Source organism: Helianthus annuus, chromosome 15 (genome assembly GCF_002127325.2).
Source record: "Helianthus annuus cultivar XRQ/B chromosome 15, HanXRQr2.0-SUNRISE, whole genome shotgun sequence".
Classification (NCBI taxonomy): domain Eukaryota; kingdom Viridiplantae; phylum Streptophyta; class Magnoliopsida; order Asterales; family Asteraceae; genus Helianthus; species Helianthus annuus.
Window position 1 is genome coordinate 126,084,863 of NC_035447.2, and position 26,516 is coordinate 126,111,378.

A 26,516-nucleotide genomic window follows, 5' to 3' on the forward strand; every position below is an offset into this window, starting at 1 on the left:
TATCCCACTTAAAGGAATAACCTTGTGGGCATTATACCTGTGGTGTGTCTATTAGTCTTTACCCGGTCTACGGAACGGGCTACTGAACGCATGAGAAACATGTAATTCGTTTACAAGTATTATATTAAAATAATTATCCCAAGTTATAAAAGTTTGTGCCACGTGCATTCAAGTCAATTTTATTTAACCTTTTTCAAAAGTGTCAGTTGAATGTATTTACCAGTGTAAACTGACGTATTTTCCCAAAAAGGTTAAGTGCAGGTACTATGCGAACTAGGCTGGCTTTCTCCTAGCGTCCACAATAAGTCTCGCAAGCTTGGATGTCAACAGTTGAACAATATTTCCTATTTATTTTTGATCCCCCTGTGGATTGTTTTCAACTGTTTGTGATACATGATATTACAATAACATTCGGTTGAAATATATCTATCTTTTGCTTCCGCTGTGCATTTAAATATTGTATTGTTTGACCATAATGTTACCAACTACGTCACGGTAATCCCCCACCGGGCCCACCGGTGAAACGTGTGGAAATCGGGGTGTGACAAGTGCCCCAACCCAAACTGATATTCCTACCCCACCTAATTCGATCCATGTCCACAGCCCATCTAATTCGATCCATGTCCACAGCCCACCCTTCACTATATTAACCCCGCCCCCACCTCACAGCCCATTACCACAACATACGAGCCCACCAGCTCTCGGCCCATCCCCTAATCCCACCACCCCACCCGTTCACAGCCAACCCTCCAATACTTCCAGTCCATCCTTCTTCGGCCCACAGTTAACTCCCAATAACCTGCCACCCCACTCCCCATCCGGCCCACCATCACCCACTCTCTTACACTCACCTTCTCAGTCCAGTACTACATCACCATCACCTCCGCTCCCTCCGCCACCTCCTACTCGAACCATTCGCACCCGATCCATGGATGGTATCGTTAAACCGAAACACCTTTTTAATCTTCACTCCTCGACCGTCACTCCTATTCCTAAAAACCCTAAGGACGCCTTGTCTAGCACGAAATGGCATAATGCCATGACCACCGAATTTAATGCTCTTATTAAAAATAAGACTTGGGTTCTAGTTCCGAGGCAACCAAATATGAATGTGTTACGTAGCATGTGGCTTTTTAGCCACAAATTTCGGTCGGATGGTACATTGGAACGATATAAAGCACGTCTTGTATGTGACGGAAGCAATCAACAAATTGGGGTGGACTGTGGTGAAACGTTTAGTCCGGTTGTGAAGCCTACCACTATTCGTACTGTGTTATCTCTTGCGTTGTCACAATCGTGGCCGATTCATCAACTGGATGTCACTAATGCGTTCCTTCATGGCAACCTCAACGAGACGGTTTATATGTACCAACCTATGGGCTTTCGTCATCAACAATACCCAGATCATGTCTGCTTACTTAAGAAATCGCTCTACGGTTTGAAACAGGCCCCTCGGGCGTGGTACCAAAGATTTACAGACTTCGTTCTCTCCTTGGGATTCCAACAGAGTAAATGTGATAACTCACTTTTTACCTTTCGTCAAAATGGCACCACTGTGTATCTTCTTATTTACGTTGATGACATCATCCTAACGACATCCACAGACGCTCTTCGTGTACACCTTATGTCCCGTCTTGCCGCTGAGTTTGCAATGAAAGACCTTGGCCCGCTGAGTCATTTTTTGGGTATTCATGTTCAACGGAAAGGTGACAAAATGTTTCTCTCTTAACAGGTCTATGCGAAAGAAATCATTGATCGAGCTGGCATGTCTTCATGTAAACCCATCGCCACACCAGTCAATACCAAACCAAAGCTTGGTTCGAACTCGGGTTCTGATTTCGACGATTCGACATTATACCGTAGTCTTGCGGGTGCTCTTCAATATTTAACGTTCACACGTCCCGATATTTGCTACGCGGTTCAGCAGGTTTGCATGCACATGCATGCACCCAAACTAGATCATTGGAACGCGCTTAAACGTATCATCCGATACCTTCAGGGTACCTCTTCGCATGGCCTAACTATTGGTGCCTCCGTGGATTTCTCTTTACGTGCGTATACCGATGCCGACTGGGCAGGGTGTCCGGATACACGCCGTTCTACTTCTGGTCATTGTGTCTACGTAGGCCCCAATATTATTTCATGGTCTTCTAAACGTCAGTCTGTCATCTCTCGATCTAGTGCTGAGGCCGAATACAGGGGTGTTGCAAATGTAGTCGCTGAAATCTGTTGGCTTCGAAATTGCTGTTGGAATTACACAAACCATTGACCACTGCTAGTCTCGTGTACTGTGACAATATTAGTGCTATCTACTTGTCTGGGAATCCGGTTCAGCATCAACGTACTAAACATATTGAACTGGACATTCATTTTGTTCGTGATTTGGTTCAACGTGGGTCTATTCGTGTGCTTCACATTCCTACGAGATTTCAGGTAGCTGACATATTCACGAAAGGGCTACCCAAAGTTTTATTTGATGATTTCAGGTCCAGTCTCAGCATTCGTCCTTCTCTCGCTTCGACTGCAGGGGTGTAATAGACAATTATGTAATTTAGGAAACATTATTATATTTGTCATGTAAATATCTCCCCTAGAATAGGAGATTGATTGTACTCTATTTATATTCTGTGAATATCAATGAGAAGGGCAAGAACTTTACATTCCTTCAAAAAGGTAATCACTTAAAAAAACAAAATATAAAAAAGCAACTAAGAAAAAAAGAAAATGAAAGAAAAGAAAGAGAGGAGTGACTATTCAAAGTCTAATATTAAAAAAAATCGGGTAGTGGATTTTTATATCCAAATCCGAAATTTTGAATTAGGATATTGAAACGGATATTGAATTTCTCAAAAAGATTATTATATAATTATTTTTTAAAGGTTATATATAATAATAATTTAAAAAATTATTTCAGATTGGAAATCTCTGAAATATTTTAAAAAAGCTTATCCGAAATATCCAAATTTTTAATAATACTTGTGATTTAATAGTTAAAGCAATATTTTTGATAATTCGGATATCTGAAATTGATGTGTGTAAAATGCAATATACAAATTACATCAAATGAGGCATAAAACTAACCCTATTTAAGTACTAATGTTGGAAAAAGTGTATGTTTGTCTTCCTTTTGTATTTTCAGGATTATATGAGCTCAAATTAACAAAAGAAGCAAAAAGACAGCTAAATCTAACATAAATACAAGAAAAGGGACAAAAGTGGATTGCCCGACCCCTCGACAGCATCCTCCCAAGCAAAACAGAGAAGACAGAAGACTGAACACGCCCCGTGCTCAGCGAGCACGGGGCCGTGCCCAAGAAGCAGCAGAAAAGACAAACCTGTAGAAGCTTCTATTGCTCACCATGGGGCCGTGCCCAGTGAACACGGGGGCGTGCCCAAAGTATTGCAAGCGCATTAATTGTAATTGCGAATTACAATTAATGAGGAGAGATAGTGTCAGACGGGCACGGGGCCGTGCCCAGCGAACATGGGGCCGTGCCCAGGCTTCTGTTCAGCCTATAAATAGGAGTGCTTGGATCCATTGCAACTCATCCCTTGGCACACCACCTCTCTCACACTTCATCCACCACCGACCACCATCACAACACCATCATCCACCACCATCATCCATTGTCCATCATAGAGTGTGTGAGTCGTCTCGGGATCCAAGATTGATCGTAAGAGTTCTTGACAATCAAGGCCATGTTTGCCTAAGTCTCTTACATCACTTGGTGAAGACAAGTGTTTAGTATAATACTTTTTATTTTTAATCTTTTGCACTTCTTAATTGGTTTTGTATTAATGACTTTAATAACTAGTTTCTTATGTTGAAGGTGATTCTTCCTTATCGTTTATCCGTGGTGTCTTGGCATTATTTTACTGTCTATATAAAATAAAAGATTTTCACCATTCATATCTCCACGGTCTATATGGAGGTATGTTGGCTACCTGGTCGGGGGTTAAGGGAACGGTTTGGTAAGAGTCTTGCCCATGTTCAGCGTTTAGAGGTCCTGCAAGGGACCTGGGTCAAATTTAGTAGGACCTTCTTCAATACCCAAAGGTATTGATAGCGGGGGTCCAAACTCTTTGATCCCCTCATAAGTTAACTACTATTAATACTATAACCCGGCTATTTAGGACTGTATCCCTGCTGACTCAGACTACTTAATCGAGGGTAACGTCACCTCCAAAAGAGGGGCTTACCATAATTTGCATTAATAACTTAATTAATTATCTTTCAATAATCCGACCCTTTAGGATTGTATCCTTGCTGGCTCAAACTACTGGGTTGAGGGTAACGTCGCCTTTAAAAGAGGGGCCTACTACAATAACTAAGATAATCTCTTAAACAAGTGCAAAAGTGCGAAAATAATCAAAGGTTATACTAACACACGAGTCTGATCCAAGTGATTCATCTTGTCTATCTGTTTTTATTTTTATTTTATTTTTTCAGCATTTAGTTAGTTTTATTTTCTTAGTTTAAAAATCTTTTTTCTAACATTTTGATTTGATTAGACGTTGAGGATAAACCGGTACTAAAAGCTCTTGTGTCCTTGGACGACCTCGGTATCTTACCAACACTATACTACGTCCATGATGGGTGCACTTGCCCATATGTGTGTTTAGTGTTAGTAAATATCGTGTTTTATAAATTTAAAACTTGGCTAAAGTGTAAAAAGGGCTGAAAATATATACCTAAAACATATCACACCTAACGCACATCAAGTTTTTGGCGCCCCTGCCGGGGACACAAGGATTTTAAGAAAGCTTAAAATCAACGGCCTAATCAGTTTTTCAAAACCTTTTTAAAACGCGCGCACATTTTTCTGCATTATAGATTAGTTTGCATTTACAGTAGCCTGAACACGTGGTCGTGCTGCATACTTTTAGTTAGATACCCAGATACAGAGTCTGAACATGGGGCCGTGCTCATTGAACACGCCCCCGTGCTCAACGAGACCAGTAAGTTTAATTAAAATGCCCAGATACAAACTCTTAACATGGGGCCGTGTTCACCAGACACAGGGCCGTGTCCAGCCTCTGTTTCCGTCTTTGTTTTTGTTTTCAGGTCCCGAGACTCAGTTGTGGTCTGCTGAGTGATTCTTATGGATCAATACACAGGAGGTTACAACTACACCTATGAGGAGGATGATTATATGAGAGAATATTGCACTAATTGTGGTAACCCGCACTCGGTACAATGTTGTAACTTATTTCAACCATCCACTTCATACAACTATCATGAGGAGCCCAGGTACGAGCCATCAACTTCATACACACCCTATGAAGACCAAAGGTATGAACCTATCCCCTCATACTCATATTTTGATGAACCAAGGTATGAACCTTCATACTCATACTTTGAAGAGTCAAGATATGGGTCACCACCTTCATATACTTATTATGAGGAACCATGGTGTGAACAACCCACCTCATATGAGTACTATGAGGAACAAAATTTCGACCCTTATCCATCGTATGCTTACAATGAAGAACAATGGTGTGAACCATCTACTTCATATGGGCACTATGGGGAACCAAGGATCGAACAACAGGATTCAAGCTTTGAGGATCCCGATCCTTACTCTATCACCGACATAGCCGATAGGATAATAGAAAACCTTAAATTTATCGAACGTTGCATAAAAGAATCTCGCGCAAGGGAAGAGGAGTCCCGCGCAAGAGAAGAATTAAATAAAGAAACGATAATTGAAGGGTTAAAAATGGAAGAACAAGTAAGTGAAAAACCGACTCATGAGTTAGACAACGAAAAAGGTGAGGCCGATAACGCTAAAATTCAAGAAGAGTCTAATTTTGAAGAAATTAATCTCTTGTCACCTTCTTTCGAAAATCACTATTTAGTACCAACTCATGCTAAGTTTTTAAAAGAGTTAAACACTAACACTAAAATTGAAGAAATGGTAAGTGTTAAGTTAACTAATGATCAAACTTCGCTAATAAAAGAAGATCCTTTTGAAATTAACATTACACCGGTTTCATGTTTTTTTCAAAATTCATTTATTAGTAATGTCACCATTGATAAAGATCTTTGTGTTAACATAATGCCTAATTATTTTCGAAAAATTAAGTATTAGTGATTTTGCTCCATTTCAAATACCCATTTTTCTATCCAATCGGAAAGTAATAAAATCAATCGGTGTAGTTGAGGATGTCTTGGTCCAAACAATGGTAATCCCAACAGACTTTGTCATTCTTGATGACGCTCCTCTAGTGTTGGGACGACCTTTTGTAAAAACACACGAAGCTTTGAAAAACCGGAAGTATAATAATCTATCTATTCAATTAGGGGCATTTAAAAAAAGTGTCGATGTTGAGCGATTAATGAAATATCCAATCGGCAATGACGACCCCCTAATTGAAGATGAGCCAGAACCACCCGATAAGGAGGGTCTAACCAAGGACCCTTATAAACATGGTGCACCACAGAGGCATTCCGCGGAACTATCCGTAGTTTAGTTTAGATTAACCTTTATGTTTTCTAGTTTAGTTTTTAATCTTCAGGAATAAAACACACTCGGGATGGTGAAGGATGCTAAGGAAGCTTGAACCAACACCCCATACATAAAAACAGAGCCTTCCGACGATTTTTCTTCATTACAGCAAGTTCAGCACGGGGCCGTGCTCACCCAACACGTCCCGTGCCCAAGGTTCTGCAGAAAATGGCCAGTTCAGGTAACTGGACACGGGGCCGTGCTCACTGAACACGCCCCCATGCCCAGCCTTCTGTTTACTTTTGGTACTGGCAGTCTGGACACGGGGCCGTGCTCAGCCAACACCACCCCGTGTTCAGCTACCCAGTAACATAAAATCTTGTTTTTAACCCACTTTTACACATTTTAATCAACCGAAAAACTTATTTTTTGGGACACATTGAGGACAATGTGTAATTTAAGTGTGGGGGGGGGGGGATGCTAAAACCTTGAATTTTGCAAGTTATAATAACAAGCCTTACACAAAACTCTATTGGAACCGCTAATCACCCCAAATTTTTTCAAAAATTTTCATTTTTTTTTGTCTAAGTTTAAGTTGGGAATTCTAAGTCTAACAAGGTTATATTTTTATAAGTTTACAACCGACAGCGTCGTGATAAAAAGAACCAACATAAGAAAATTATGAAACGACATGACAAGCTTAGTTAAAATTTGATTATATATACTTGATCACATAAAAACCCATTCCCACAAAAGTGAGTTTTGAGCCTTTATTGAGCATACAAATATACATCTTTACGCTAAATGCTCATTTTTCGTTTCTTGTGTGAATAGCCGCTTGGTTCTTACGACTCTAGAACTTGCCACGACAATTCATTCCCAGTGCTTACCAACTTAAACCCAAGTAAGTAAATGATGGAGGCATTAGGACTAACCCTTTTTCTTTTCAACACCATTATTTTCATTTTTCTTTTCACCTACCTAAAATTCCCCCTAGTTAACCCCTTTGAGCCTAAACCTTTTCATTTCTTAACCCAAAACCCTTTTTACCCACCAAAAACCCTTTTCATTTTTTTCTTTTATTTTAGTAACAAGCTCGGTTTTCGTGTGACTCTTCAAAAAAAAAAAAAAATTACAATGAAGTTGGAAATAAACAAACAAAGCTCCTCAAACAAAAGCTTGTTTGAATAAATACTTCATTAAAAATAGAAAGTCACAAAAACAAAATGTTTTACGAAAACCGACGCTTTTTACAGCTTTCGCCTTTTTCTACTAACCACTAACCCAACTACCCACCTTTAGCCCAAGCCTAACCCTTTACCCAAAAAGTCCTCTTGATATTTACAAAGGTATAAAGTTAAAAAGGAGGATGATTGATTGCTTGGAAAGCTTATGGTAGGAATAAGTTCCATGCCGCTCTCGAGTGATTCACTAAAATTGCACCTTCGGCCGAGTGTGAGTGATTTCTCCCGTGAGGTATGTGAACCTGTATATAAATGGAATTTTAGAAAGGCATGTTATGCCTTAATAAATAATTTACCTTATGAAAAGTTTTTAATAAATCATGATGAATAGGATTGTAAATAAGTAAAAATAAAACCTAAACAATCTTGGAAATTCCCGACACTCTATGACAAGCCCAAAACCTTCCCTTCTACCCATTCCATTTGGGAGTGTAAGCCACATATTAAAGAGTTTTGCATGAGGACAAGCAAAGATTCAAGTGTGGGGATATTTGATGTGTGTAAAATGCAACATATAAATTACATCAAATGAGGCATAAAACAAACCCTTTTAAGTACTAATGTTGGAAAAAGTGTATTTTTGTCTTCCTTTTGTATTTTCAGGATTATATGAGCTCAAATTAACAAAAGAAGCAAAAAGACAGCTAAATCTAACATAAATACAAGAAAAGGGACAAAAGTGGATTGCCCGACCCCTCGACAGCATCCTCCCAAGCAAAACAGAGAAGACAGAAGACTGAACACGCCCCGTGCTCAGCGAGCACGGGGCCGTGCCCAAGAAGCAGCATAAAAGACAAACCTGCAGAAGCTTCTATTGCTCACCACGGGGCTGTGCCCAGTGAACACGGGGGCGTGCCCAAAGTACTGCAGGCGCATTAATTGTAATTGCGAATTACAATTAATGAGGAGAGATAGTGTTAGACGGGCACGGGGCCATGCCCAGCGGACACGGGGCCGTGCCCAGGCTTCTGTTCAGCCTATAAATAGGAGTGCTTGGATCCATTGCAACTCATCCCTTGGCACACCACCTCTCTCACACTTCATCCACCACCCACCACCATCACAACACCATCATCCACCACCATCATCCATTGTCCATCATAAAGTGTGTGAGTCGTCTCGGGATCCAAGATTGATCGTAAGAGTTCTTGACAATCAAGGCCATGTTTGCCTAAGTCTCTTACATCACTTGGTGAAGACAAGTGTTTAGTATAATACTTTATATTTTTAATCTTTTGCACTTCTTAATTGGTTTTGTATTAATGACTTTAATAACTAGTTTCTTATGTTGAAGGTGATTCTTCCTTATCGTTTGTCCGTGGTGTCTTGGCATTATTTTACTGTCTATATAAAATAAAAGATTTTTACCATTCATATCTCCACGGTCTATATGGAGGTACGTTGGCTACCTGGTCAGGGTTTAAGGGAACGGTTTGGTAAGGGTCTTGCCCATGTTCAGCGTTTAGAGGTCCTGCAAGGGACCTGTGTCAAATTTAGTAGGACCTCCTTCAATACCCAAAGGTATTGGATGGCGGGGGTCCAAACTCTTTGATCCCCTCATAAGTTAACTACTATTAATACTATAACCCGGCTATTTAGGACTGTATCCCTGCTGACTCAGACTACTTAGTCGAGGGTAACGTCACCTCCAAAAGAGGGGCCTACCATAATTTGCATTAATAACTTAATTAATTATCTTTCAATAATCCGACCCTTTAGGATTGTATCCTTGCTGACTCAAACTACTGGGTTGAGGGTAACGTCGCCTTCAAAAGAGGGGCCTACTACAATAACTAAGAAAATCTCTTAAACAAGTGCAAAAGTGCGAAAATAATCAAAGGTTATACTAACACACGAGTCGGATCCAAGTGATTCATCTTGTCTATCTGTTTTTATTTTTATTTTATTTTTCAGCATTTAGTTAGTTTTATTTTCTTAGTTTAAAAATCTTTTTTCTAACATTTTGATTTGATTAGACGTTGAGGATAAACCGGTACTATAAGCTCTTGTGTCCTTGGACGACCTTGGTATCTTACCAACACTATACTACGTCCACGATGGGTGCACATGCCCATATGTGTGTTTAGTGTTAGTAAATATCGTGTTTTATAAATTTAAAACTTGGTTAAAGTGTAAAAAAGGCTTAAAATATATACCTAAAACATACCACACCTAACTCACATCAGAAATGTCTGATTTTAAATAAAAACCTAACCGACTCTAAATTTGAAAACTTTAAAATTATTGATAACTTGGGTTTGGATCTTTTTGCACACCAACTGACCGACAAAGATAAAAAGGGGTAGGTGCGCCTGTCGCGACTAAATTAGGACTCTCTCAATGCATATAACTGTAGAGGTTCACTCGTAGGATCAAGTTAACCTACTTCCTTGTTATCGAACACACCCGCAAGTGCGGAATCAAAGTGGGTATGCAACCAAGCCAAAGAACACAAACACACAAGAAAAGATTCAAAGTTTCAAGCTCAAAGTGTATTAACTTCAGCAGAGTTTTGATACAAGAATGATAAAATAAAGTGCTCTCAAACTCTACTAGTGTGCTCTCTTCTAAACTGTTGCTGCAAGTTGTCCTTTTATAGCCAAAGATTCTGTACATTACGAAACATTGTACTGGGCCAATGGATAAGGCCCACAAAAGACTAAAACTTACGAAACACGCAGGTGTTTCGTCCATGTACTCATGAAAAACCAAAACCCATGAAATACTATGGGTTATTTGTGAGATCTTCATGTGAACAGCCATGACCCACGAAAGATGGGGTTTTCACATGCATTCTTCGTCAATTATGGTTCTTCATCAATGATGATTATTCGTGGGAATTAGCTGTTACATTCAGACCTTGCAAACACAAATATTAACAGCAGCAACAAGAACACAATATCTAATAGATTACATTCTTGCATCTGTTTACAACACCTACAACGTTGAATACGTTCCGAGTCATGATGGAGGATATCGTGCTTCAGTCTTCACTTCATAACGCAGTCGAACCGAACCGAGTCGCATCCACATAAAATGCATCAACAAACTCCCCCTTGGATGCTCCTCGTGATGGTTCGTTCTTCACATTGTAGGATCTTTAGACGTCTCCGCTTGCCACAGTTAGGAGGTGTATCAGCAAACTCCCCCTTGAACGTTGCTCGAGAGATGTTGATCTTCAAATCTTTAGATCCTTCAGGAGTTGATGAGTGGTCAGCTGCAAATCGATCATCTTGATACTCTGATTGCATCCATGTCGTGTCTTTATTCCAAAGCTTGTCATCTAACACGTTCTCTTCGCCTTTAGCTGGTTTAGATGCCACGTCTGCACATGCAACAGAGCTAAACGCGTAATGAGAACAACCACTTGGAATATAGTCAATATAAACAAGCGACACACATGTGACCAACTCTCAATCCACTACCGACCGACACAGTTTGAAAGTTTAAAAATTGATCAATTTTAGATTTTAACTTTCAAAACTTGTTAACTTTGACCGTTTATGAAGATTCAATTGTTTTAGGTTTCAATCAGATTTCAGGTGGAAAAGATTCGAGTTCCAACATCGGGCAATCAGAAATAAAATAGAAATAAAATCTTTTTGGGTTTTATAAAGTTTATATTAAAACACACTTAAAATCTTTTTGGTATTTTCGAATATTTCAAATGTAAAGACGAAAAGCAGTAAATAAATATTTACAGACATAATTTTTGTGAGTTTTGAGGGTAAGAGAATCATATCAGTGTACGGTCATGCCAAAACGCTCTTGTTGTTCAATTAGTTAATATTTAGATAAGCATCCTATAATGATTACCGGTATTGTTATCCACGTAAGCTCAACTTATCATATGTCTCGCTGTTAGGGGATACGATTACTATGATTTATACTTACCGACTGGTGTTCATCCACACACGACACATTCCCGTATCAAGGTATGCACGAGAGTTCATCTTATTGGTGAGTAGACCATTAATCATCTGTTTTCAACGTATATGATGTGAGATACTCACTTATTCAAGGATGAATACAAGCCCCTGTGATTAAATCAATTACTAATGAGGAACTTGATATTAGATGCATGTAGGGCACGAGAGCAAGTCTGTGAACAGGTTAGTACCATCGTACCGACAAATAGAGGAACTTGACTCTCGGATGATAAATGTGATTTAGAATCACTTATTCTGGGGTGAATGTGATATTTTACCACTTATTGATGGTCGTAGGTATCATGTATTATATATATGTTTGTATGATATGCACACGTATGTATGGTATCATGGAAGTTCTAGACTTGCGTCTCCGTTGTTTTCAGTAAAAGAAACAACCATGATACCCAGATGATAAACAACATAAAGACCACGTATCTCAGAACCTCGGCAATCTATCAAAAGAAATTTTGGTACCAAGACCATATGCCAATGAGCGGTTCCCACACGGTCTTCAGCCGATTTAGTTTATATCACCCTGCACACTTTAAAATGATTATGAGCCTACCAATACATCTTATATAGAGCTGCTTATTGTTTTTCATTTTAGGTTCAATGAGGTTTCGACAGACCACTGATGTATTACCATTTCCCTTTTGCTCACCAGGAAACTCATTTTTTTTTCTATTGTTTTTGTATTTTTTTGATTTGGATTTACTCCCCCTAAAATTCAAAAAGTAAATTTAAACTTTTAAAAACATCTTTTTGGATTTTCTCAAGAAAAATATTCACAAAAACGATTTCCCGATGTAGATTAACTCATGTTTTATCTCGATGTCGCTTACCAAAATTAATTTAATTAGAAATGATTTATCGAATTTTGGAAAAACTGAGTTGGCACGTTGGTAATCGGTGTGGACCAAAACAACATTGACAAGTTTCATATTGAAACAATCACGTGTAAGGTGATATTCGAGATCAACGTGTTTGGCCAAGGAGTGATGCATGAGATGTTAGTAATTCATAAAGCAGCATAAATATCGACAATGAAAGGAGAAATTAGAAATTCAAAACCGTAATCCTGCAACTTCTTCGTGCATTGGCAGGAATCTGAGTGCTCTCCCAAACTGGATATCCACCCGGTGTGGATTTCAAGGTCAATTTTGCAGCTACTTCAATTATCTGAGAAATCTCTTCACAGCAACAAGATCAGAAACCTTCGAGTCCGGCTGGTAAGTGGCAAGGGAGCATGTGGGAACGCTTGTGCACATCGTCATTGGTTGGTCCATACATGATGTCTTCCACATGCTTTTGCACCAGCAAAGGTCTTCGTCTTTCTCCTTTAGAAGTAGTGTATGGTTGTTCAATCCATGCCAAGGTATCCGCACACCCGGTTGGTTTGATCAACAAACACATTTTCTTCAACACACCTTAGAGAAAATGTACACTGCACGTTCATCTTGTAGATTTGGAACTTCTTGTGGAAGAAAAAGCCATGAATCTTCGAAAGATCTCAAACAAGCGGCAGGCGCGTACATTTCGATTGAATCTATCCTGTGGACCCGATCAAAGCCTTCAACAATCAAACTTTGGTATGTTTTTCATTTTGTCGAAGTTTTTCAAATTCTTTCATCATCACTCTTTCATCGGACACTTTTGTCTTCTTTTCTCCTCTCTCCATCAAAGGCAACAATATTCTCCTGGATGTAATAATGTTTCGAAGCCTTATGTTGCCTATCTTGTGCATGGACGCTCCACTATCAACAATCCTAAGACTATTAATAGTTCTTCCTGGAACAACCTGCACATTCATTCAAAGATTAATTGGAGAGTGGGACCCAAGCCTTCATAGACTTGGGTCGTCCATCATCATCGAGGATTGTGACTTCCATTTCCCGATGATTCGGAATTGATGTAGCTCCCCCTGAAACAGTTACCGGTTTTGGTTTTCAAATATGTTTCTGTTTTTCATTTTTAACATCTGATTTAACAGATTGTGTTTGGATAACCTCTGGTTTTAAAGCCGTTTCAGCTTCTTTTCTTTGTTTCTTCCTCTGCTTCATTTCTCATTGTTTGACAAGACGAGGGTCCTGTTTTGGTGAAAAAGATCTTTTATGGTAACTGTTATCGCGAGAGGCATCAACTTTCGCTTTTCCTTTCGTGAGATATGGACAGATTCTGACAATGTGCCCATACTCACCGCATTCAAAACATGATCTCCGCTCAACAAACCTCGGAGTATTATGACGGTGATTACTTGATGATGAACTTCGTGGTCTTGAGGTACTTGGTCCTACATCACAACAGTTTGTGTGTTGTGTGTAGTTGTTATGACTATTTCTTTTTAAAATATGAACTTGTTTAACAAAATCCGTGTTGGATTTGTTTTCGAAAGTTTCAATTTTATCAGTCCATCGAGACTTCACGAAGTTTATCTTTTGACACTTTTTCTTATTCTGAGCTCTTTTGCCCTTTCTCTTTCCTTGATTAGCGTGATTTTTCTTTTGTTGATCCGGAAGTTTTTGATTTCCATACTGTTTCTGAACGTCGACTTTTGGGATAGGAGCACACTGAGTTACTTCAACTCTTGGGCTCGACTTCCCCAAAAACTTACTAGTAGAATCTTCGAAAGCTTAATCAATCAAGGATTCATTGACATTTTTGATTGGGAAATCTTTATTTGAGTAGACTCTATCATCACCAACCAGAGTATACAACAAATTCACACTCTCAGAGTCTTGTGCAGAAGTGGCCTCAAACAAAACAGTCTTAGCAGGTTTAGCGGGAGGATCACATAGAATATGATTCTCGAGAGGTATGTCCTCTTCTTTGATCACCGCATCAGACTGTGCTGAGTTAGTATCCTCAGATTCATCATCCGAAGAATCGGCATCCTCAACAATGACTGGAGGATCCTAATTTTGTTCAGCTGTTGACACTTTCGCATCTGCTGATTCATCCCAATATACTTCCTTCTGAAACCAAGTCCAGCTGCGAATTCCTCAACTTCTAATAGATCTGATGGCTCAAAGTGAGGCTTATCCTCCTCATCAGGCATTTCGGTATAATTGTGTCTAACATGTAGGGGACACTTATTATATCCAATGCACGTGGCATTTTCTTTCTTTTTTTGTATGTCAATGATGTGATCTAGCACATACCTCGACTTTGAATAACTATCTAACTTAAGCTGGACCACCTCACTTTCATACTTAACACATGCCAATTCTTTTTGTGTTTCCTCGAGCCTATTGATGTAATTGTTTATTGCAGTTTGTTTTCTTGAAACTGTTTTCTTTAGCTCGGAATTATCTTCTTTTAATGTGTCAATTACCTTCTTAAATTCCCTTTCATGATTTTTATGAAACTGGCCTCTGTGCATTTTGAAAGATCCACGATCAAATGTTGATTGTGGATAAATGTCACGTCATATTTGCTTTACAAATAAGACAATTTGCTTTGCAAATCAGACAATTTAGCACTAAATTCAACACAACTATCACACCTATCAGATTTTGGTTCATTGACACATACCTGACTGGATTCACTCTCAGATATTGACCCATCTGTCTCAGAATCAACAACTTCCCTCGCTGGATATTTAGATCCAACTTTGCTTGAACTTGTAACATCCTCATCTGAACTACTGCCAAGTCTGAAACTGTTATCATTTCCCGAGGACTCACCATCACTGACATTCTTGACAATTTTGGCATAAAACGCAGTTCTTGTTTGACTACTGTTCCCCAACTGTACTTTCGGACCACAATCGACAGTAGATTCACCCCATAGATTGATTTTTGATGGTGGAGGGTTATTTGACGGTGGAGGGTTATTTGACGGTATAGGAGACTGAAACCAAAATAGTACTGAACCCTTTTGCGTTGGAAAGGATGAGGACGGGGGTGTGGGAAACTGAGCCCATGAAGGCGTTAAACCCTTTCCCGTATACAAGTTGTCCATACTAGCATCAGGAGTCCAACCATAATATATGTTGCCATTTTTGGTTTACTTTGACGAGAAGGATCATTTGAAGATTGAGATCCTAAAAGTTCTTGACCCCAAAGGTGTGTACTCATGATTGATTGAAAACAAGCAACTTAAAACTAACTTAAAACACAACGGTGAACCTTCTGTGAAAGAACTAATAATAGATCACGAAAAATCAATATCCACGAAGAAATTGATATAATTTCTTAAACCAATGAATAACCACAATTTAATAAAACCTACGAAGAATCACAGTCCATGAATTATCTTTCTCCAGCCCAAGTATCTTATGAAGAAATGAAGGGTATATGCCTAGACGAAGAATGTACTAGGCTCAAGTGTTTCTTCTTAAATGTAAACTGATGTCCATGAAAGATTAATTCACTCCAAAAACCACAACCCAGCCCAAACAACAAATCACGAATAAAAAGTTCAATGAAAACTGAATGGCCCAATTCACTCCACTAAGAAAGTTTAAAAGACAAGTCGACGAAGAATGGTGGTATTTCGTGAATTCCAAAAGCAAAACGTAACCTACGAATTTCGTGAAAAATAAAAATCAGGCCCAGACGAAGTATTAGGTATTTTCGTGAGGTAAGTTCGATGGTTTTTCGTTGACCTTGTTAAAGAATGAATAATCAGCCCACGAAACAATGGATCAGACAAAACAACAAGGCCAGACGAAAAATTTAGTCTTTCGTGAAAAAATAAAAAAATATAAACAATGGTTTTTCATTGGATTAGTGTTTCGCAAGAATTGAAATTTGTGAAAAGTAGGCGAGAAGTTTCTATTTTAAGCAGAATCTTGTTTCCTGATTAAGAAAAGCTGGTAGAAAAAATACCAATTTAGTTAAAAACGTACATTCAAACACATTCAACTTTTCTGCAAGATCTGAAAGTTATCTCTTCAACCAAGAAGATTCCGGCGACTTTTCCGGCCAAACACCTCACCGGAAAAAATTTCAAACAAGATTTTGCAAGAAATTTTAAGAAAAACCAGATTTTAACATGTCTCCATGTGTTTTAACAAGGTTTTTATGAAAATTTTTCGCAAACAACAGTTTTTCAAAGGTTTTAACCCATTTTTCTTTCAAAAACCTGAATTTCTTGTTTCAAACTCAAGTAAACTTTCAGAAATCTTCAAAAAAACTTGCTCGAAAACACAAGTAGCTTGGTTTTAACAAGGAAGAGAGCCAAAGCTCTGATACCACTTGTAGGTCCACTCGGAGGATCAAGTTAACCTACTTCCTTGTTATGGACACACCCGTAAGTGCGGAATCCAAGTGGGTATGCAGCCAAGCAAAAAAACACAAACACACAAGAAAAGATTCAAAGTTTCAAGCTCAAAGTGTATTAACTTCAGCAGAGTTTTGATACAAGAATGATACAATAAAGTGGTCTTAAACTCTACTAGTGTGCTCTTTTCTAAACTATTGCTGCAAGCCGTTCTTTTTATAGCCAAAGATTCAGTACATTACGAAACATTGTACTGGGCCAATGGATAAGGCCCACGAAAGACTAAAACTTACAAAACATGCAGGTGTTTCGTCCATGTACTCATGAAAAACCAAAACCCACGAAATACTATGGGTTATTCGTGAGATCTTCCTATGAACAGCCATGACCCACGAAAGATGGGTTTTTCACATGCATTCTTCCTCAATTATTGTTCTTCATCAATGATGGTTATTCGTGGGAATTAGCTGTTACATGCAGACCTTGCAAACACAGATTAACAGCAACAACAAGAACACAATATCTAAAAAAAATTGCATTCTTGCATGTGTTTACAACATGTACAAAGTTAAATACGTTCCGAGTGACGATGGAGGATATCGTGCTTCGGTCTTCACTTCGTAACGTAGTCGAACCGAACCGAGTCGCATCCACATAAAATGCATCAACAAGAACCACTTCGTTGTAGCTTGTTTATTGATTTTATTCTCTTTCCAATTGTATCTATATAGAAGTAGTGGTGGCGGTACCAACCACCACACACTAGTACAAAAAATATTTTATAACGGTAATTTTTTTTATGTAAGGCCACTCAATAAAAGAGTGTAAAAAATATTTTACGGCGGTCACAATTTTTATGTTAGACCGCTCCAAGTAATACTTGTCTGTGATTTTTACTGGAACTGCTCTATTTAGCAATTTTTGATAATGGTTACGATTAGCCAGCATCCACCACCCAAGTAAGACCAAAACCCACCACCATTCAAAATCGGACCAAAACCGAACACCACCACAACCATCTGAATCTTATCAAAACCCACCCTATTTGAAATCCGGCAAAGAAACCCACAAAAAAATTCAATAGAAATCCACCACCCTTATACCACCGTCAGAGCACCACAACACCTACTCCGGAAAAATCAACCACCATTTTCCATCTCACCAACACCCAAATTGCATCCTCTGTTGTCTTTTTCCTTCGACGACACCGCCATGCCGTTGCTCACCTCCACTTCACCACAACTCCACGCGCCGATGACAAGATTTGGGTGTAACTCATCGACAATATACACTAATGGGAATCGCCATGAGTTGATTGGCTGTTTAAAGAAACCCACACGTTGGGTCAAGTTTACAAATTGTATGTGTATATAATGAAGTTTAGGATCAAATACAAAGGCGCCTAAAAATAAGAAGTCGTACAATATGTATCAGACGGACTCTGATTGACCTCATTCAAGCGGCATTGTAACCGTCTCATCGAACTCTACGAGGTGAGACTTTAGGTTTTCACTTTTGGATTTATAAGTTGTAGATTTTAGAATTTTTGTTTATTATCATTATGTTATTTCTATGTTTGTGTCATTGTGTCTTTTTACGACTCATTGTGTCTTTTTTCTCAACATTGTCTATTATTATTTCGGGTCCCTATTTCAATAACATAATTCTTATTCTAAAAACCAAAAAGAACCTTGTGGTTTGTTTGTTTTTTGTAACTTAAACCATATCTAGGGTTTTGCAGTTTTGGGTATGCTTCTTATTGTAATTTTAAACTTGACTTTCTATAGGTTGTCAACCTTAAAAGACAACTCCCGCTAAACAAAAAGATATGACACATGTAGTATGATCAATGTTGCTCGTCTTTGTACGTAGTTATTAGCACCCTCCATCCCTCATCTGCAATCCCATCACGCAACAATCCAATAACTACCCATCTTGTCCATTCAATTAATCTTCCTTTCTGTTTCTGTAACACAAACTTTCATTCTGACATTATATCTTTTCATCTTTTGGCAGTGTTGTGGACATTCTGCTGTTACTGTTTATCAACTCTTGAGAGCTAGCCAGCCATACGTTCGTTCATTCATTGCAGCCAAATTGTTTGAGAACAGTAACAGTAAAAAGAAGTTTTGATCTTTCTTTTCAGTTGTTCGGAGATCAGTTGATTTGTCTCTCCATAATTAGTCAGAAGACACATGATGTTTAAATGGAGACGGGACCAAATTAATTCCATGAAATTCAGTTCTCGCTTTCGTAACTGTTTCGATCTTATCTTTTGCTCAACAAGTCATGTAACTCCTCATTAAACGATTGGATTGGTTGCAAATCACATGTTTTGTCTACTGGTTTGTAGAAAGTGTTGGCGGACTCAGGAATTCTTTCATGTGGGTGCGAAACACTTTTTAAAAATTTTAGGCCCCAATGTATATGAGTAAAAAAATCTGTTCGTGTCGGGTCGGGTCGGGTCATGTAAAATTTTTAGGCCCTAGGTGTATAAGGATCCGAAGAAAGAGTATCCACATCAACAAATTCGGAAGATGTATCAACTTTCCTCTTAAGAAATCGCGCCATAACGTCCTACTCATGGTTCTTATCACAAACAAATTGATCCATACGTTCATCGCTCCATAACATAATGTTTCAATTTTGATTTTCAACTATTCAGACCCTAAAAATCGTGTGTAACCACCCTAAATATCATCTAAACAACATAATCACCCTAAAAATAATCTAAACAACCATAAACAACGTCAAAACACACGAAATTTCAAACCTATTTAAGAATTTTATTACCCTATTCTCCTATAATATCAACTAAAATCATAAAAAAAAACATAAAACTTACCCTTTATCGGATTCCGGTTGGTTTGGTGTCGGACGGCGGTGGTTCGCGGCTGCTGATGACGTGCTGTTAAGGCTGCTGCTGTGTTCGATGATCGTTGGCAGGAGATGACACAAGAGAGGGAGCGTGGGAGAAATTCTAAGTAACTATTGGGCTTATTTTAATTATTATAGTTTGAACTTAGGTTGAGTTTGGTTAATGGGCTAGGAAATAGTGGGCTAGTTATGTTTAATGAAATAGTGGATTAAGGTATTGGGTATTTGGGTTATGTTGGGTAGTATAAGTTTATATAATTTAAATAGTTTTTTTTTTTTTTTTTTTTTTTTTTTTTTTTTTTAAATCAGAGTTTACTAAAAAAAATTTAAAATATAAATCGATAACATTTTTTATCTAAGGTGTGTGGACGAAAAATTTCAAGGGGTGCAGATGGAATTTTCGACAGAAAGTAGCATTAATTTTTTTCCTGGGGATGCGCCCGCCCATCTTGGGCTGGGGGTGAGTCCGCCCCTCTCTGTACATCAGCAAACTATGAAAATTACCTCAAAAAACGTTCGTTAATATTTGTCTTTAAAACCAGGGTATGTGAGAAAATACCTATTAACCGAGCCGAAAATAAAATCCGATACAAAGTAATGACAAATGGTTTGGTTTTGTTTTCTTTGAAAGCTAGACATTACGGTTTGGTTGTGGTTATGTCTTGCAAAATCGAACCACACCAAAGAAACTGAAGCACAAAATCTAATTTGTTTGAATGTTTGATAGTGGATCTATGGTCCAAATTCATTATTTTGGGCATATTTTGTTGCTCAAATTCGTTATAGATGGTTAACAAAAAAATTTAGGTCAATCAGTTTATGCTCAAATTCATTTTAGACCATTTTTTTCAAACGCACACATTTTAAGCCTAAATGTAAACGGAAAAGTAGACCATAACCGAGCTGAAGTCACACGAAAAACCGAACCAATTTGCACACTCTAGAGCAGGGGTGTGGTAAACCGTCCATGGTCAGCTCAGCATCTTTGGCACCTTATAGCGCCCCTCCCTCATTTCCCAGCCGCCAAAGGGGGAGCGTTATCGAAGGTCCATTGGCCCAGTAACGAGCGCTAAACGGCTCTATTTGGTGGACTAGTCATACATTTAAACCACGGTTATATTTAAAAAAAATTAATTTTATTTTTTTAAATATTCACACTATATATATCTTACAATTTTTAGTCAAATCATACCATTTCTATCATCTAGTTTCCGTAACTTTTATACATACTGTCAAATTCACACAGTGTTTCCCAACAATTAAAACGCATGGGACATTTAGTAAACAACAAGCAAGAAGAACGATACTGAAAAGACCCGCAAACGAGTGAGACTGGGTATTATCCGATGCCACCTACCACCCCAACCTCCCCTCATCCGACAATGCCACCACAACTTCTTGATTTTTTTGGATAATATTCCGCACCAAATCAACCACCATTTTTTTCCATAAACCCAAAACCTATCCCAAAATGTATGGCCCATACCCCAAATTGTAACACTCCGCTTTTTCATAACTTTCCTTAATTAGAAAGCTTGTCTTGTATTTCTATTTTTCTGGAAGCATGTATTTCCTTGTAATCGTATTTCGTTGTATCGTTGTAAAATCCGAGCCTTTGATCATAATAAAAGTTCATTATTTCATACAAATTATACCTTACATATTTGTGCAAGCTTATACGTTCTAATTCGTTATGCCTTGATACCATATTCGGGATTCTTGCAAACACGTGTTAAACTTGTAAATACATGTCATACATACACAACTTATCCGCTTTCACTCATGCTTATGCATCATTAACCATTTACGATACGTATTCATGATTTACATACTTGCTTATACATTTAGAATACATAAAATCAGATTATAACACACTTAACACATCAAAACATAACATACGTAAACATCAGGGGCTAAATATGACAAAAAACAACAATTTTCATGGCTTGAAGCCGTCGCGCCACGCGATCGCTCCCCTCTCTCACCGGCGCGGCCCGCCACCCCCCACAATCCACAGAATGTAACTCCAGCTCATGGATTGGGCAATTGTGTGTTTTCTAATTGTGTTTTCTTACATAATTACTCACCTAACTCAACCTTAAACCTCAACTATAAAACCAACCACTTCCCCACTCTTTTACCTCTTTACAAACACTTCAATCCTCACAAAAACACTCTCAAATAGCAGCAAATTCTCAGATTATAATCAGATTCAAGGTAGATTCATACAAGTTACATAAGTGAGTTCCTACTCACTTTTCTTCCATTTTCTTCGCTACTTCTTCCTCTACAAAGCTTGGAACACCTCTAGGAGTGTTTCCACATGTTTTTCATGGAAAACCAAGGTAAAATATCACAATTTTGAGGTCCAAACTTTCTGTTTTGGAAGAAATCTTTATAAACTTTCTTCAAACTTGTGTTTTCCTCAAACAAACTTGTATTCTTATGCCATTAAGCAAGTCCATGATTAGTGACCCTAACCAAGGTTGTTTCACACAAATTTGGAGGTGTTAATTGTCTCCAAACTTTCTGTTTTGTAAGGGTTTTTAACCCACAAGTGTTGGAACCATCCAAGCTTGTTCTTGTAACAAGACTTGTGCTTTGGTATAAGTGTGATTACTTGGAAGCCTTGGTTGTCCTACTTTTAATCCACCACTTCACTTGATGATTTCCCCTTGAAAAGTATGTACGTTTCCTTTCCACTTCATTCATGACCATCCGAGTTGCCCTTCTGACAACTTGTGCATTGGTGAATCTTACGAAAGAGGTTAAAGGACGGTTATCCTCCTACCTCCATGCATGACTTCTACGAAATTGCATGATAAACATATTGGACATACTACATACTACATAAAATATATTAAATATATACATAACCGAACCCTTGATAATAATCAAAAGATTATTTGTTATGGTAATTAGTTATATTATCTAGGACTTAAATCTCTCGTTACGATTCTAATGGGTATCTTAGCCCATGAAATCACATCAACCCATACGGGACACATAGTGTCAAAAACGAGTGTTTAAGTCTAGATGATTACTTTCTCATATACATACTTTTGTGTACTATAAATTCCGAATCTGAATCCTCCGTTATCATCCGAATACTCACACACCTATGTTTCCTCGTTTTAAACACTTTTTATACTTATGCTATATACTTAAACTTGTGTACTCGGCTACTCGCTAATACTTTTTGTGTTGAACTATACTTTTTAACATGTTGCAGGTTGATGATGTTGGTTATGATGAAATCTAGTAGGGACGACACTAGAAACACATCTTTAAAATTACTAGAATTGTTATCTCATTTTTGTTGAACATGTCGTATTTTGTCATTTCTATGTTGTAATTTGAATTTCCATGATGTACTTGACAATTATTATTGCGAAATGAAATCAGTTTTGATTAAAACTATTGTCACATAATGCTATGAAGTCTTTGAGCAATCTCGTTCGTCTCCCTCCAATGTTTCCGCCATCGATTGGGGTGTGACAGATTGGTATCAGAGCTATAACTATAGGGAATTAGGTAGAATTGCCATGTTCGACCTACTCTATAGTAGGTACCATATACTTGACCATTCTTGCTACTTGTTAAAATACTATTTCTTCCTATTTGCTCCTTTCTCTTCTTTTTTATCTTAATACTTACAATATGCCTTTCCTAAGACATTTAATGTAACACCTCAAAAAATTCATATCCAATATTATATCGACACGTGTCATGGACTTTAAACGTGCAAGGGACTGAATTAAAAGGGCTAAAGTTGACAAACAAGGAAACTGGGTGAATATGAGGATCTAGAATGTCACAATGGATAAATATATTTTTAAAATAGCCCTACAAAATGTTTATACCTTCAAATGAATAAGTCATGGATCATACGAAGCTAATTGTGAAAGAAAGTGAGGAATTACAAACTACAGGGGCTAAATGTGTCAACATGTGCAAAGTATACCTCTGAGTGACCTTTTGGTAGACCCGAAGCTTTGTTACAATAAAATATACTCACTAGAATATGTGGTTAAAATTTCACAAGGTTTCGATAAAGTATGAGAAAGTTATGACAATATTCGTACACGAGGGGTTAAAAGCATCAACGTTGAAATTCAAGGCTTTACGGTGAACGTTTGAGTAACCGGGGACTAAATAAAGTTGGTTTATAACTTGGAGTCCTTAAAAGTCAAGCTTGGGGGTTTATAGTGCAAGAAATGAGCCAAAAATCAAGTTTGGAAGGACCAGGGACTGAAATTGCAATTTTTGAAACTTTGTAACCAGATCAGAGTGCCCAAGCGGGGCGCGTAAGATCCTTATGGATCCTTACGCGGGCCGCCTAAGGTCCCCAGATGCAGAAATTCATGACAGCTGCCTGTTCCAGCCATTTAACCGACTTAAGAAGGTTGTTTTTGATCCTATGGGCTTGTTTGATGGTATATTGAGGCCTAGGGACACTTGTGATGATCCCATAACATCCATAGACTTGTTTGGCATGATCAAATTGATCCAAGAAACCTATATAAGGGCCATGATCTTGGGTTCTTGATTGCTCATTCACTTGTAACCATCACAACTCACTTCTTGGAGGTTCCTGGAGCTCAAGCATCTTCCCTAGTGATCATTAGTTGTGCTTAGGACTATTGTAAGTATGCTTAACCTCCTTCAATTCAGTTTTGCTTAGTTTATTAGCGTTTAGTCAAACCGTTGTAATTAAGGTTTGACTTCGTCATTAATCTTAATTGCTCCAGTCAAATTTCATTATGAAAGTTCCTATGAGTTGGTAATTATGTGGGCATTAAACCTCTAAAAGGTCACCCTCTGATTCCCACTCTAATTAGGTCAATTGTCGAGTCAAACTTGATTATAAAAAAGGTCAACAGAAAGCTAACTTTCGAATAAATGCATAATTAGCAATGTAGAAGCTGTGCAACCTGTTTTGACATTAATATAACTTGGTAATTAACATAAGAACATGTCTAAACATGTTCAACTCGACAATTTTCAGTTTAAGCTCGGTTCGGGACCGAAAGTCGCATAGTTTGACTTATGCTTTGACTTTCAGTTCTGACCCGTTTGAGCATGATTTAGGAATGCCTTAGAGCTCTAATAGGACCAAGTTACCTATAAGTATAACCCTCTGAGATTATACAACTTGGTTCATTAGTTATCCGATTCATATACATGATTCCGTTAAATGCTTAAATGTTGACTATTATGCCCTTTTGACCTTAAAACATGATTTTTGATAAAGTGAAAGAATAGAAACCTTCACTACTGATTTATAAACTTGTCCCTAGAATTTGACATCAGTTTGATATCTAGATTAAGAGTTATGCTCATTAGCGTAATTAAGAAACTTTTAAGTAAATAAACCGCATAATTAAAGTATTTTGAGCCTTCTGGGATAATAAAAATATCAGCTTTTCTTTAAAAACCCGGAAATGGCTCCAAATCGCCTTTTTAAGCGTTTTTAACGCATAGTATGTATTAAAACCATTTTATAAATATAAGGTTTGATACCTACTGATGTTTTAAGTAAATTTTCATACTTTAGCAGTAAGCAAAAGTCTTAAACTCAGAATTCCAGTTTTGACCTTTTAAGCCTATGTGAAATAACCAAAATACCCTTAAGATGCATAGTTTGGTCATAAAGGATAGATTTCACATATAATTTATACCTTACTGATATAACTTAGTAAATTGAGTATTTTTACTGATTACATCAGATCCAAAACTCAGAAACATGTTTAAACCCTTTTATAACCTTTTAAATGACCAAAATACCCTTATGAGGCGTAATTCGAGTTTAAAATCATTTGGGGCATAATAGAAGACATCCTATTGATGTCACAACATATTTAAGGCATATTAACTTGTGGAACATGTTCATGACTCTTATGGTTACCCGTTACGCATGTTTCGCGTTCGGATCGGCCTATGTGACTAGCTTGCATATATTAGCCGAAACGGGTCAAACCATATTGTCTTTGTCTCAAAATTCAGAATGTGTTTAAGTTACCTATATCAAACAAGTATACAAGCTTGTCGGGTCAAAACCACATTCTAAGCCGGTCTTCGCTTTACCGTGCGTTTGAACCGTGTTTTCCTTTTGAAAACTAACCGGTCTAAGTATAAACTTAATTAAAGACCCGTTTGGATTCTAATAGGTTATTAAAACCTTCGTTCCAGATTAGGAGCCCAGTAAAAGCTATGTGCACTTGCTGTATTTGAATTATACTATTGCTCAGGTAAATACCCTAAACTTATTTTCCCTATACTGGCTTGGGATACGGTACTATAAAAGTACCGCTTGGTCGGGTGTATGTAGTCATTTAAATTGTATTGTGATTGATGTATTTACATAACCTGTTTGATATGTATTATTTGGTGTATGGCCCTTGGGGGTTAAATGACCATGTCCCGGATATCCTTGGCATCATTAATGAAATGGCCGCGACCTAAGCACGGGGTGTAGGCGTACACCTGACAGTTGCATTATGTAACAACTGGTATCCCACTATAAGGAATCGACCTTGTGGGCATTATACATGTGGCGTGTCAGTTAACTTAAGTCCGACCCTACAAACCGGCCCTAATGGACGACAAATGAGTAAAACTGTATACAAGATTATTTTGAATAATTCTCCCAAGTTATAAAATATTTTTGCCGAAGTGCATTTAAATCAATTTTCAAACTCTTTTCAAAATGAGTCAGTTAAGTTATATTTACCAGTGCAAACTGACGTATTTTCCAAAAAGGCTAAGTGCAGGTACTAGACGAAATAGGC